Here is a 14,075-nt window from a genome sequence, read left to right on the forward strand (position 1 = left end):
TTGGACAGGAGATTAATGCAGGAACCGGCCCATGGATCATGGTCTCTATTCTGTCATCCCTGGAATCATAAAGGTCACATAATGTAGTCTCAGATGGCACATTCAGCATGTGGTAGAATTTAAGAAGTAATTTTATCTATGGTCTTCTTTGTGCTGTTCTCAAAGCTATCAAGTTGGTGCTTTCATTAACTCCCCTCAAGAGTCTACAATATATTTTGTGGTGAATTCTTTATGTTGCTTTTATGTTGCAGCCAACGATAAGCTTAAGTCCTCAGGGTGGCACTTAATGTCTATCCAAATCTAAGCCCACAAATTGAACATAGTTTAGTCATTTCTTTATAGATATGGCATCTGACTACCTTGGCATATCTTTATGTTTCACTGATATATCCAGGCAAATGATTGCCAACCATGTTAACTACAAACTCACAACTTTTGTTCCAGCTCATCCTTGGACTTAGGATGTCCTCCTTTTACCTACTTAGACTTTCCCAGTCTCAGCACAGAAAGCACCTCCTCCAGATTTTTTCTGTCTATCCCCCTTTCTTTGTCTATCATGGGTACCAGCACAGTAAGCACAGCACATGCCACAGGATGCATTTTAGTATTTAGTGAATGAAAAATACATGTTGACTTTAAGCAAAATCTACTTTCTGAAAGATCTAAACTCTCATGGTTTTCCAACTATTTCGTTATGGTCTTTACTCTTCACCACAAACTATCTCTTTTCATAATCCACGGACTAGTCACTCAAGACAGTAATTGGAGGTAAGTACAGGAGACAAACTATTAATTTCTTCTTAATTCATGCCTCCAGAGGCCTAAAGCATTCCATTCTCATTTGCTGGATATTTTCCTTTCTCTTTCTCACCCACCCACCCCAAAATAACTGAGTCTCATCCCCACACCAATAACTCTATTGCCTTCTAATTAATTTACTTCTTAGAATCAGAGCTTTTTCCACAAGGGGCAGTAAAATTGCCAGCATTTCAAGTAGGATTATACACCCCACATAAATTGTGCCCCTTCTAACCTTCACACAGGAAGTATCTAAGAGGTACAAGACCCTTACATGGGGTGGTCATATTCAGTAACCAAATTGCAATCTAAAATATGTGGACTATAAGGAGTTGAGGGTGGTAGAAAAAAAAATTTGTCCAAATGCAAGAATACCAAATTTCTGCAGATAGTAGGAAATACAAAATATTCATGGAATACTTTGACAATTTTCCATTAATTTAAAATAAAAAGTGAAGCGTTTTCAGAATGTGAAATGCCCTGTAATGCTGGAAAAATTGTAGGCAAAGTCAGGGAGCCTAAGGCTTCTGCTCACAATCATGCAGCTAGTGTCAGCTAATAAGACTAGAATGGCAATATTGAGTCCTGAAAATGTGTCACCAGTTGTGAAGGAAGCCTTTGATAACCTGGAGAATGGTCAAATTTTCAGGGTAAGCTCTAGCCACATCCCACCAATATGACCTTTACCAAGAGAAGAAAAGAGCCCACTTGCAGCAGGAGAACTCTGTCTGGACTACAGTGGTTGTTCTTACAACAGAAACATGAAGGTTTTAAGTTTGCCAGCTCAAATCTATTGGTGGCTTTGTTGTTGTTTACATTAGCAGTCTGGGGTTCAGATGGGCTGGTTCAGCAGCTAGTTTCCAGATCTCTTCTCAGACAGTGTGTCTTACCGTGATCATCTAAACAAGGTTCTATATTGATAAGTCAAAGCTACAGTTTACTTTCAAAATTAGAAATCCTAAAGAAGAATATTGTTTGTCCATTTGTAGTTATCTACCTGTGAATAGCTAGACTACTGGCAAAAGTACAAAAGTTGGCTGGTGCTTTGAAAACTATTCTCTGAGCTCTGCCCACTGAATTCTTCCCACTAAATACTACAAATCTGTCTACCACTATGTCTGTGTGTGTGTGAAGATGGATTGTTAAGCAGTAACTAACTTGGTCTTATTTGAGTCATCAGTGGATTATTCTACTGCATCTGGCAGGATCTCTGTGAATTAAGATTTTCATTGAGCCAGCAGATTTTCTACAGATCAGGGATAGGTAGACTATATTTCTCTCAGTATACTAATTGTTACCTGTTCACTGAATCCCAAGTTGATGCTAGGGCCACGCCACTGAATATTTGAATTGGACTGAGGCATATACATTCTCCAGTCCCCAGAGCCCAGCACAGGACTGTGTCTCCTTTTTAACTTAAGAGTATGTCTAAGACTTTTTTCTTTTAATTCTCATTGTTGACACTACTTATTTTGGCTTTCAACACCCCTTGAATAATTTATAGAGATTGAATCACTGACTTATTACCATTCACCTAGAAATTGCAATAAACTTTCTTTCCTTGGACTACCTGGAGTAGAGTGAGCATAGTCATCATTTTGAAAGCAGCCCTCAGTTGTAATAATGCAGAACATTTACACTTCTTTGCCCAGCACTTGAGCAAGAATTTTTGTTGTGGATCTCTGTGTTTATCCTCACATCCCATAATGCAACCATGAGAAAACACCATATTGTTATCCAAAATCAAGTCTTTGTCAGTATTGCATTCCCAATGCCAAACTGTTAAGAAGTGTAGGAGTTCTGAGATTTTACCATGCTGAGATTTTTAGCAACCGAGCTTGTTCCTTTCTTATAGATGCTGTCGGGGAGATGAGACCCTCGGTCAGAGACAGTGAACTTTATCACTCACAGCAAAAGCAGCCAGGGTTAACTTTTGTATCCATTCCCTAATGTCAGATGAATACTTAGAGTGAAATTTTGATGCCTACAGAAGCAGTGGGCTGTTTTCATGAAGAAAGTTTAAGGCATGGAAAACACTAATTGTATTAGTATCTTTATGTATTATCTATTAGTATCTTTAACTCGGATAAATACATCATGACTCAAGGTAACTTGCTGCAAAAACAATCATGAGAAATGGCATGGAAAAAATGATCATTGCCTTTCCATTTTTCCTTTCACTTTTATTGAGATATAATTAGCAAAAATTATTGTGTAAGTTTAGGTGCACAGGAAAATGATTTGATTTACATGTATCATGAAGTAAATATCATAGCAACTTTAGGGAGAATTCATTATCTCATTTAGATACAGTATTAAAGATATACAACTTGGTTTTTTGTTGTGATGAGAAATCTTATTGTCTACTCCCTTAACAACTTTCATATATAACATAAAGCAGTATTAATTGTATTTACCACGTTACTATGTGGCCTCCCTAGAACACGTTTATTTTATGGCTGGAGGTTTGTACCTTTTGAGTGCATTAATCTAATTCTCCTTTCCCAACCCCTCCCTCTGTTAACAACAAATCTGTTTTTTTCTATAATTATGTTTGTTTGTTTTTGAAGTGTACTTTAATCTATAACACTATGCTAGTTTCTCTTACACAACTACTGTTTGCAATGTTTAATATATTTCAAACTGGTTAGCAGAAGAAATCTTGTTATGATATGTTGCTAATTAAAGATATTTCATATTTATTGACTATTCCCCATACAGTACATTTCTTGTCCCTGACTCATTTAATTTGCATGTGGAAAATTTTCTCTCTTAAATTTCCTCAACTATTTCTTTTGCCTCACCCCATTTCCCTCCTTCTTGTGAACATCCTGTTTCTTTCTATATCTATAACTCCTTTTCAGTTTTGTTATGTTCATTTGTTTTAAATTCTTAATATGAGTAAAATCATTAACATTTGTCTTTCTCTGTCTGACTTATTTCACTTAGCTTATTACCCTCTTGGTCTACACATTTGTTGCAAATGACAAGAAGTTTTTCTTTGTATAAGTGAGTAATAACCCATTGTATTTTTATGTGTGTGTGTGCATCTATCTATCTAACTATCTATCTTTATATCTATAAATATAGATAAGTCTGTAGTTACTAGATGGGTATATATATAATATTAACACATATTTTATTTATCCATCATCTACTGATAAGCAATTAATTTGTTTCTATTTCCTGGCTACTGTAAATAATGCTGCAGTGAATATACGGTTGAATTTATCTTTTCTGATTAGTGCTTTTATCTCTTGGAATATGTATCAAGATATGGAAATGTTGGATCATATTTCATTATTAATTTTTAGATAAAACTCCATACTGTTTTCCACACTGGCAGCAGAAATTTACATTCACTCCAGCAGTGCATCAGGGTTCTTTTTCTTACATCCTCACCTTCACTTATATTTGTTATCTTTTTGAGAATAGTCATTTTGACAGCACTGACATAAAATCTCATTGTGTTTTGGACTTGCATTTTTCTGATGGTTAGTGAGGTTTCACGTTTTCATGTGCCTGTTGGTTATCTTTCCCCCCCTGTATATTCATTTGTTTGTAATGGGCTAAATGACCATATTTTGTGATTTCATTTTTAGGCACTCTGTTTTGTTCCATTATTCTGTTTGATCTGTTCCAGTACCATATTCTTTTTATTACTGTAGCTTTGTAGTATAGTATAAAATCAGGGACTGTGATACATCCCCTTTGTTCTTTTTCAAAGTAGGTTGTGTTTTTGTTTGTTTGTTTTCTTGTTTTTCTCTTATTCAATTTTAGTGATTTGAAATCTTTTGTGTTTACTTTTATATTTTTGAACTATTTATTGGAAGTTTGTGAAAATGCCCTTAGTATTTTGATAGGCACTGAATTTAACTTGTGTATTTTCTTGGTTAGTACTGTCATTTAAACAATAATTTTTCCTAATCTATGAACACAGTATATCCTTTCATCTATTTGCTTCATCTGCAATTTCTTTTATAAATATTTTATAGTTTTCTGAGTACAGGTCTTTTACCTCCTTGGTTGGATATATTTGTACTTTATATTTTTGTAATGCTACTGTGAATGAGACAGTTCCCTCACTTTCTCTATCTGTTAGCTTGTGTGTGGAAATGCAAGATTTCTCTATATCAATTTTCCATTCAGAAATTTTACGAAATGCATTGATGAACCCTAGTAGTTTTGTTGTGCCATCTTTAGGATTTTGTTTAAATTATGCCCTCTTCAAACAGATACTTTTACTCGTTTTCTTAATTAGCTATATTTTATTTACTTTTATTTTGGATACTTATGGCTGGAATTTCCAATAGTATATTGAATAAAAGTGGTAAGACTGAGCATTCTTGCCTTCTTGCTGCTCTTACAGGAGATGCTTTCAGCTTTTAATCAGTGAGTGTCATGTTAGCTGAGTTCTTTTCACATATGACCTTAACTGTGTTGAGGTATGTTTCCTCATGTCCACTTTGAGGGGAAATATAATCATAAATAGATACTGAGTTTGTCAAAAGTTTTATGACACTATTGAGCTGACCTTATAATATTCATTCTTTGGTTTGTTAGTGTGGTGTATCATATTGATTAATTTGTAGGTATTGAATCAGTTTGGCATCCCTGGAATAAAATGGACTTAATCATATTGTATAATCCTTTAAATGTATTGTTTGGCTTGCTAACATTTTAGTGATGATTTTTGCATCTATGCTTATCAGTAGTATTTAACCTGTAATTTTTTGAAGTATTTGTTCCAGTTTCAGTAGTAGTGTGATATGGAAAGGTGGGGTATGAAGCCTTCCTTCCTCTGCAAAATGTTGGAATACTCTGGGAAGTATTAGTGATAGCTCTTCTCTAAATATTTTGTAGAAGTCACCTGTGAAGCTGTCTAGGACTGGAATTTTGTTTCTTGGGAGATTTTGTTTAATTACTTATTCAATTTCATTAGTTATAATCTGTTCATATTTTCTATTTCTCATTCCATCCTGGAGATTATGTCTTTCTAAAAATTTGTCCATTTCTTCTAGGGTTTCCATTTTATTGGCATATAATTTGTTGTATCCTCTTATGATGCTTTGTATTTCTGTGATATAAGCATTAACTTCTCATTTATTTCTGAGTTTATTAATCTGTATTCTCTTTTTTGCTCATGAGTCTGTTTACAGTTTATGAATTTTTTTTATCTTTCAAAAACCATTATTTAGATTGATTGAATGTCTCTATATTTAATCTTTATTTATTTATGTTCTGTACTTTCAGGTGTCTTTCTTTCTACTAACAAGATTGTTTATTATTTTGTTACATGTTTTGTTAATAAGATTATGTTATAAGAGAGAGATGTTTCTTATTTGATTAAGTGGGATTATTTTGCTATACTCATCCCTATTAATACTGCTTTTGCTATACCCCAAGAACTTTGTTTTTGTTGTCATTTTTCTTTATATATTTTTCTTTGATTTATACAGCAATCCATTGGTTGTTTAATATTGTCTGATTTACCCTCCACATTTTAATATTTTTCTGTTTTTTTCTTTTAGTAAATTTGTAGTCTCACAGAATCCATAAGTTTCTTCACAAAACAAGGAGTCAAATAATAAAATTTATACAAAAACATGTAAGACCCAAATTTTCTGAAATAATTTTTGAAAAATGAACAAAGCTTTGGGCATTATCCTCCCTGACTTTAGAACATACTACAAAGCTACAGTAATGAAAATATCAAAATATGGCACTAAAAGAGACACATAGATCAATGGAACCAAATAGAGTGTCCTAAAATAAACCCACACACTTATGGTCAATTAGTCTTCAATGAAGTAGGCAAGAGTATACAATGGAAAAAAGGCAGTCTCTTCAAGAAGTAGTTCTGGAAAAACTGGACACTACATGTAAAAGGAAGATGTAATAGTACTTCCTTCCATAGTATACAAACTAAAATGCAAATGGATTAATTTCTTAAATGTAAAACCTGAAACTACAGAATTTCTGACCAAGAACATGAGCAGAATTGTCTTTGAGGTAAGTCATAGCAATATTTATTTTTCTTGTGCCTCCTAAGTAAAAAAAAAATAAATAAATAAAGAAATCTAAGAATAACAGTTTTTAGTTTAGTGAGGAAAAAATAGATGTACTATGTGATACAGGGATTCTACTTCTTGTAAAAATGTGAAGTGCAAAACTGTTTGCAGAGTAAAGGAAACTTTCAACATGACATATGACAACACACAGTATAGAAGGAAAAATTTTGGACAATGAGACCAACAAAGTGTTAATATCCATAATATATATATATAGCATATTAGACTCAATATTTAAAAAAGACTCCAACTTAAAAATAGTTGAAGGAACTTCATGGAAACTTTTCAAAAACAGTCATGTGGATGATTTTCATGCACATAAAAAGATACATAACATTGCTATTCATTTGGAAAACATAAATCAAAACCAGAATGAAATATAATCTCACAGCAACCAAAATGGCTATTAACAAAATGTCTACAAATGATGAACTTTAATAAGAATTTTGAGAAAAGTGAACCCAGGTACACTGTTGGTGGAAATATAAATTGAGGAATCCAGTACTAAAAAATTGTGGGCACTGCTCAGAAAACTAAAAAAAGAAGCATTATATGTTGAAGCAATTCCAGTATTTGTTATAAAACTGAAAAAAGAAAACAATAACTTTAAAGGATATTTTACCCCCAATGTCCTTAACATCATCATTTATAATAGCCAAGGATAGAAGCGCAACTCAACTGCCCCTCAACAGATGATTGGCTGAAGTTTAAGTGAGATATATAAAATATAATACTTAGTTATAACAAGAAATATATATCTGCCATTTGGAACAATGTGATTGAACCCCGAGGATGTTGCACATAGGGAAATAAGTAATACAGAGAAAAACACTGTACGTTTTCAGTTATATGAGGAAACTAAAAATATAAGAGAAATAATCATTAAAAAAAACAGAAAGAGTCTCACGTATATATGTGTAGTGTACCAAATAGTGGTTTCCTGAGGGGTCAGGGAAGAAGAATGGAAAAGATAGAAATATGCAAGATACTAGTTATAAATTAGAAAAGCAACACAGCTATATTTACAGGACAGAGAAATATTTTAATAATTTAAATAATTTTAAAGAGATTATAGGCATATATTATAGGAAAATGTGCATTTATGTGGGAAAAACTTGGAAGAAAAGAACCCAGGAAAAACAGAAAATATTTTGTAGTACTACGATATTAAGGGAGGTTACTTGTTCACTTTCTTTACTGTTCTTATAATGTCCTTAGTAGAATTTAAGCTTTTAAAAGAAAAAGTATATACTTTTTAAAAAGTGACAGAAGTTTAAAATATTTTTGTCTCTCCCCTTAAATTTACAGTCAGTAAAATGTTCACATCTCAACAAAAATAACTACAACACAAAACAATACTCCAGAATGCATGTGTATAGCTGAAGTGTGGTGGACTAAAACACATAAAGGAGGCTGATTTGAGGGAAGAGCAGATTTGGTCCCAGCAACCTAGGCCCACTGACTAGAGTATCTGAACCCACAGGTTCAGAGAACCCAGAAGTAAAAGGGTCTCAGTTGTTCACTCACCTTCAGCCTCCAACTGCACCAGTACCCATGGTCACAGGTAACTTGGAGGGAGCCACTATGGAGACAGACTATCCATCATTCAGACACTCAGAAATTCATGACACTCTCCCTACTCCCCATTCACAGTGGTGGAGACAAGCTACCTTGCAACACTGGACATGGCAAAGGCACTTGCCTGATTCCAACTACCCACCTGTCTTTACAAATTTCCTCAATGTGTACACTGAGTCTCAAGGGATATCAGATAAAAGGAAGGGTTCCCCATCCCAGAGACAATAGTGGCATTAACTACCAGAGAAGTCTAAGAAGTGACAATGAAAGCACATCTTTTATCCAGACAGTAGCGACTGGAAAATGCCATTTTTATATATTATCAGAGGTAGCTCATGTAAGTAAAACCAAAAACTGTGCAATATTGCAAACTACCAGAAAACAAAAGCAAGGACTCCAACTCTCAATCTGTTATTTAGTGTCATCAGAGCAATAATTTAAAAGATCATGACCAATCACAGTAACATTATAGGGCACGCACACACACAGATACACAGACACACACACAGACACACACATACACACACACACACACACACACACACACACAATATCAACCCTGAAGGAAACAAAATTAAATTCATGGAATATTGCCATATGACTAATAGAGAATTCAAAATAGGTGTCATACAGAAACTCAATACATAAAACAAAACTCAGAAAGAAGTTTAGTGAACTCAAGAATAAACTAAATGATGATAAGGAATTCATTACCAAATAGACTGAAACCATAAAATAACCAAACATAATTGGAGGACCATAAGAATTTAATAAATGAGATGAAGAATGGAATACGAAGCATTGAATGTAGACTGTCTTTGTGGAAGAGAGTTTAGCAAACTCACCAATACAAAACTAGAAATGATAGGAGAGGGCAGAGATACAAGATATTAAAAATTGAGGAAGTTCTACAATAGCCATCAGACTTCTTCAGGAAGTGCACATTAGAGTGAAATCCTGGAGGGAGAAGAAAGGTAGAAGGCAGCTGATGGTTTATTTAAAGAAATAATAGTCAATAACTTCCTTAACCAGGGTAAGGAACTGATACACAAGTCCGTGAGCCTACAAAACACCAATAACTTTCAGGCAAAGACACCTCCTTTAAGGTACATTATATGCAAATTGGCAAGTCATAGACAGAGTAAAATTTTAAAGGCAGCAAAAAAAAGTTATGATAATCTATATAGGAACCCCCATTAGGCTATTTGCAGATTTCTCAGCAGTAAACTTAGGCCAAGGTTAAATAAAGTGACATTTTAAGACTACTGATTTATGAAATCTCTCACCCAAGATTACTCTAACTTACACAGTTATCACTTAGATACAAAGTGAAAATAAATACTTTACCAGACAAACAAAATCTGAATGAGATGAAAAATAAAACCGAGACACCTAACAACAGATGTAGAAAAGAGCTCTTCTAAGAAAAATAAAATGGCAAAAATATGCACAACATTGACCAAAATGCTAAGTAGAGACCACGAGAAATCTGCAACTATTTATTTCAGTATGTTTTAAAATGCTACTATACTATATGGATTAAAGAGGGAAAAATAGGAAATCAGGGGAAATAAATATAGATATATCAATCTGGTAACATCATCACAACAGCTAAAGAATTAAGTTGAGACAGTAATCAGAAAAGGTAAACAGTAAATACAAAACAACATAAAAGGAAGATGGTATGAGAGGAAAAAGGACTAAATTATACATGAGATATTTTATTTTAAATGAAGTACAGTAGATGCAGTATATTGTGTAGTATCAGATGTACCACATGGTGATTCCAACCACTTTATAGTTTATATTGCATTATAAATTATTACAAGTTATTACAATAATAATAACATACAATTATTATAATTTATTGTGTATATTTCCCTGATTTCTACAGATTATCCTTGTTGCTTATCTCCTTTATGTGTACTACTTTGTATCTGTCAATGTCCTACCATTAAATCGTCTTTCCCTTCCCCTTTGGTAAACATAAATTTTTCCCCATATCTCTGAGTCTGCTTCAGTCTTGTCTATGTAATCTCTCAATCTGTCAAACTCTCTATACTCCTGTCTCTCTATTTCTCTATCAATCTATCTTTCTATGTATCTATCTATATAATTTTCTATCAATTTATCTGTCATTTATCAATTGATAGCTATTGATAGATATACACAGATATTTATTATTCTTTAGATTCCATATATAAATTATATTATATACTTTTGTCTTTGTGTAAGTTACTTCACTAAGCATAATATTTACTAGGCCTATTCGTGATTTTGAAATAGCAATGTTTTATATTTTCATTGCTGGGTAATATTCCATTCCATATTTACAGAAACATCATATCTTCTTAAGTCCATAGTCTATTGTGGACTCTTGGATTGCTTCCCTCTATTGCATATTATAAACAGTGCTGTTGTGAACATTGGTTCTTCTCAATTTAGGGATTTCCCCCAGATTTTTCCTAGGAGATGTATTACTGGGTCATATGGTAGTTCCCTTTTTAGTTTTAAAGTAATCTGTATACTGTTATCCATAGAATTTGTACCAATTTACATTCCTACCAGGAGTATACAAGAGCTTTGTTTCCTCCACATCCTCTCAACACTTACTATTTGTAGACCCTTTGATAATCGCTATTTGACCAGTGTGAAGTGATACTTCATTGTGCTTTTGATTTGCAATTCCCTAATAATTAGTAATGTTGAGCATTTATACCACTTGCCTGTTACTCATCTGAATGTTTTCTTTGGAAAAATATTAATTCAGGTACTCTGCTCTTTTTTTGATTGGATTTTTGTTTTTCACATTGAGTTGTGTAACTTAAATCAATGTTACAACTATTAACCTACATCTATTAAACCCTGGCACCTTCATTCTTTGCAAATATGTTCTCCAGTTTCACAGGCAAAGTTTCCATTTCATTGATAGTTTCTTTAGCTGTGCAGAAGTTTTCAAGTTTGTTTAGGTCCCACTTGCATATTTTTGCTTTAATTTCTTTTGCCTTAGGAGACTGATATAAGAAAATATTCCAATGATATATATATATATATAATAGTGTATCACCTATATTCCCTTCTACTAGCTTTATAGTATCAGGTCTTCCATTTATCTCCTTAATACACTTGGAGTTTATTTTTGTATATGATGGCAGGGAACACTCTAATTTCACTCTTTTACATGTAGATGTCCAGCTTTCCCAACACCAACCATTGAAGAGACTGTCTTTTATCCACTGTGTACTCTTGCCTCTTTTATCATATTTTCATTTATCATAGGTTTGTGGAATTATTTCTAGGCTCTCTATCTGTATTGATTATACCTGTGTGCCAATGACATGCTATTTTTATTACTGTAGGTTTGTAGTATAGAAAGGTATCTGGGAGGATTATACCTCCAGATTTTTTGTTTTATCTCAAGATCAATTTGGCAATTTTTAATGGTTTCATGTAATACTTACAATTATTTTTTTCTAATTGTGTGGAAAATACTACAGCATTGTAACAGGAATTGCACTAAATCTGTAGGTTTCTTTGTGTAGTACGGCCATGTTAAATTTATTAACTCTTTCAATCCAAAAGCACAAGATATCTTTCCAATTTTTTGAATCATTTTTGAATACTTTGTCAATGTTTTATAATTTTCATTGTGTAGACCTTTCACATATGTGGTTACATTTTTTACAATATATTTGGGGGGATGGGATTTTAAATACTATTGCTTTCAACATCCACTTTATGGTACCTCATGATTAATGTGTAGAAATGCAAGAGACTTCTTTACATATAACTTGTACCCTGCTCCCTTGCTGAAATTATTTATTGTTCATAATAGTCTGTGTGGAGCCCTTAGGACTCTCTATGTAGATTGTTATGTCATCAATACTGGTGATAATTTTGCCTCTTTCTTTCCATTTTGCCTTTCTTTTACTTCATTTTCTTTTCCTTTCTTCTATTCCTATTAAACAGAACTGGTGAGAGTTGGAATCCTTGTCATGTTCCTGAATTTACCCAGAAGGCTTTCAGCAATTCCCACTGAGTATTAAAATTTGTTATAAATGGCCTTTACTATGTTGAGAGATTTTCCCTTTTTACTTAATTTCATGAGAGTTCTGATCATGAATGGATGATGAATTTTGTCAAATGCTTTTTCTGTGTGTATTGATATGGTCCTGTGAATTTTGTCCTTACTTTATTAGATATGTATCATGCTGATTGACTTGTGTATGTTGACCCAAACTTGTGACTTTGGAAGGTATCCAACGGATCATCGTGTATAATCCTTTCTATGTATTGCTGGATTAATTTGTTGATATTTTATTTAGGCATTTTGAATGTATATTCATCAAGGATATTGGATTTTCATTTCAATTTTTTTTGTAGTGTCTTTGACTGGATTTGTTATCTGAGTAATTTTGGTCTCATAGCATATCTTTGAGAATTTTCCTTCCTCCTTCATTTTTTGAAATAGTTGGGGGAAGAGAGGTTTTATTGAAGGCATCCAGGCATTTTGTTCAAGGGGTCATTTTAAAATTATAGATTTTATTTAACTTATACTGATTGCTGTTTTCAAGTTTTCAGTTTTCTCTTTATTCAGTGTTGGCCGGCTGTATGTTTCTAGAAATTTGTCCATTTCTTTTAGGTCATCCAGTGGTTGTCATGTAACTGCTCATACGGCTTTCATGATCTTTTTTTGTATTTCTGTAATATCAGATGTTATTTCTACTCTTTTCATTCTTATTCTGTTTGGGTCCACCCTCTGTATATCTTGATAATCCTGGCTAAATGCTTATCAATATTTTATTATTTTTAAGAAAATAAAGCTCTTGTTTTCATGACTTTTTATTTATTTTTTAATTTTTATTTTATTTATTTTCTAATTAATCATTAAAGATTTATCATTTTACTGACTTTGGTTTTTGTTTGTTTGTATTATTTGTTATTATGGGTGCTAAGCTTGGTCCTTTGTGTGAGGTTTTTCTTGTTTCTTATAGAAGGCTTGGTTTGTTCTGAACTTCCCTCATTGATTTGTCTTTGCTGCATCCCATACTTTTTATGAAGCTGTGTTTTCATCGTTGTTTGTCCCCAGGTATGATTTTATTACCTCTTTGATTTCATCATTGACCATTTTTTATTTTTTTAAAGGAAGTGTGTTAATCTCTTGTTTGTGCTTTTCTTGTTCTTCTTTCAAGAGTTGATGCATTGTTTCATACTTTTGTGTATGGAGTAATGCTTGCTGTCATCTATATTTGTTTAAAGTTTCTGAGGCTTTTTTGATGACACAATATGTGATTAATTCCTTAGATAACATCCTGTGCACCCTTGAAAAGTTTATGTGTTCTGCTTTTCTGATGCAGTGTCCAATAGCTCAGTTAGGTTGAAATGATCTAATGTGCTATTAAGACCTCTGTTTCCTTACAGGTATTCATTCTGGATGATCTGTCCATCAGAATAGTGAGGTGTCAAACTCATCTACTAATATTGTTTTATAATGAATTAATTCCCTCATGTCTACTAATATTTGTTTTTATATTTATGGTCTATGGTGTTGGGTCCATATATAAGTTAATGAGTGTAATACCGTATTTTTATATTGATCTCTTTTTCTTTATATTATCTCATACTAAA

Source organism: Camelus dromedarius, chromosome Y (genome assembly GCF_036321535.1).
Source record: "Camelus dromedarius isolate mCamDro1 chromosome Y, mCamDro1.pat, whole genome shotgun sequence".
Taxonomy (NCBI): Eukaryota; Metazoa; Chordata; class Mammalia; order Artiodactyla; family Camelidae; genus Camelus; species Camelus dromedarius.